This window comes from Nicotiana tomentosiformis, chromosome 3 (assembly GCF_000390325.3).
Source record: "Nicotiana tomentosiformis chromosome 3, ASM39032v3, whole genome shotgun sequence".
Lineage (NCBI taxonomy): Eukaryota > Viridiplantae > Streptophyta > Magnoliopsida > Solanales > Solanaceae > Nicotiana > Nicotiana tomentosiformis.
Genome location: NC_090814.1, coordinates 1495301 through 1498020, shown reverse-complemented (window position 1 = coordinate 1498020; position 2720 = coordinate 1495301).

The window sequence follows — 2720 nt, the reverse complement described above, 5'->3', positions numbered from 1 at the left end:
AACAGACTCCCCCACTTGGCTCAAAGCCATAAATCAAAACATTCAATAACTCATAATACCCATACTCTATTACTGCCATAATACTGCAGTCAGTTCAACGAAAATTCTTCTCAAGCTCATGCAACACCAACCATAAAATACCTTAATTATCTGCTAAGCCCGCATTTATTCTCTTGACAGTCAAGTAAACTTTCTCAACTAGATTCAAATTCAAATCTCAACACATACGCCCCGCTGATAGAAAAGAAACTCTTCACTCAGCATTATAAGGGACACACCTACGTAGGTTACTCCGCAGGAGATAACCTACCTACATAGCCTCAAATTGGAATCTTGATATACCCTTTCGCAGCCACAATTACTATGCAATCACTTAATCTTCTTGGGTTGGAACTCACCACAACACATGAAAAATCTACTTCGTTCCACAATTAAACAACATGAAAAATCTTTCAATACACTCATAACTCGAGACTTATACGTCACATCAATATAGAAATCAAGCACCTAATAGTCCTTTTCACATCCCAAACAAACTCATCCAGTCATATTCAAACCATCTGGACACATCCCACAGTCACATCATACTCATCATATGGTCATTTCACCGCTCATCGAGCCATAAATTCCACTCATAGGGACACTACCGAACGTATGAGTCCAAATGTACAAGTTCACACAACTGAAGCTACTGAGCCTAAGCTACGGTCTAAACATGGCCTCAAATCGTCCAGACTGGCCCATCACCAAAACACAGAATACACATCTCAAACCTCGTTCATAGAATCACAAGTCGGTGATGCACAGCTGATACGAGCGCTCACATGTGCACATGAATGCGTGTAAGGAATTCAAAGAGTTATGTTTCAAGCTGAATCAATTCCGCACGATAAGGAAAGAAAGATGGGAGATTATCCTAAATGCCCTGTAGCCTCTCGAAGATAAGTATCGACGTCATCATACTGATTCGCAAGACTCTACTAGACACTTGCTCATGACTTGCAGAACCTATGAACCTGGAGCTCTGATACCACCTTGTCATGACCTAAAATCCAACTAGTCGTGATGGCACCTAACCTCACCCACTAGGTAAGCCAAATAACAATAATCCGATTCAATTAATATTTAACTAACTGTAATACACTCCCCAAGGACTGGTAGTACAAATCATGAGCTTCTAATATTAGAATTTACAAAACTGATATGAAATAAAAATATGTCATCTGTCTGAAATATACATAAACAGATTAAAAATTCTAAAGCTACCATGAACAAGAGACAGCAATGGTTGGAACGCAAGTACATCTACAGATCCAGCTCCCGTCGTACACAGCAACATCAGCGTCAAAATTCTGCACGTAAGGTGCAGAAATGTAGTATGAGTACAACCGACCCATGTACTCAATAAGTAACAAACCTAACCTTAGGTTGAAAGTAGTGACGTACTGGAACGCAGGTCAGCGGGAATGCAGGTCAAAGTCCAACAACAGCTCATAACAATATAACAAAAGTGGTACAAGAAATAACTCAGAAATAAAATGTTCAGCTCGTTCACAGTTCTAGAAAATAGACATGTTTTTCAAGTATAAAAGTGAAAACCCAAATCTTTTAACGAAAACACCAAAATATGAGTAAGTTTGTAAAATCGTGATTTTCCTTCCGAAACTTTTCAACAGGTAAATGTTTCATTATCAAATAGCTTGAGGAAAAGTACATCTCTATGCCTACATTTCAATATGTATGAGAAGTCATGAATGACGTGATACCGTAAAGCATGAGGAAAAATGTGTCTCTATGTTTGTATGTCAAGTGTGCGTGCCAATGCAGTACAACATAGTGAACAACTATATGCATACTCTCAGAGTATCAATCCACTCAGTCCTCCCAATCACTCGACACTCGCACTTAATAGGTACCTGCGCTCACTTGGGGTGTATGCAGACTCCGGAGGGGCTCCTTCAGCCCAAGCGCTATAATCTGCACGGACAACTTATATGCTATAGTATCAATATCTGGATCCACATGGATAACTCACATGCTGCACGGACAACTCACGTGCTATAGTATCAATATCTGGATCTGTATGGACAACTCACGTGCTGCACGGACAACTCACGTGCTATAGTATTAATATCTGGATCCGCACAGACAACCCACGTGTTATAGTATCAATATCTCAAAATCAGGCCCTCGGCCTCACTCAGTCATCAATCTCTCCAGTCTCTCGGGCTCACAATGTCATGAAACTAGCCCAAAATGATGATATGATGTATCAATAAATAACAACAGAGACTGAGATATGATATGCAATGAATGAACATGACTAAGTATGAAATTGCAATGTATGCAAATAACTCAACAACAGTAATGACCTCAGTAGGTCCCAACAGGATAAGCATATAGTCTAGACATGGTTTATAACATGAATCACATCTCGATAAATCTAGTACGTAGAGATTGCATGATTTCAAATAAGTTCAGGTAACTATACAGTACCACAGAAATAACAGAGTCACAGTTTACACAGTGCACGCCCACATGCCCGTCACCTAGCATATGCGTCACCTTCAACACCAAACACATAACACGTATAATCAGGGTTCATACCCTCAACTCCAAGTTTAGAAGAGTTACTTACCTCGAACAAGCCGAGTCTAATATCAAGCAAGCTAAACAATGCTCCAGAAATTCCATTATGCGCGTATCAACTTTCGAACGGT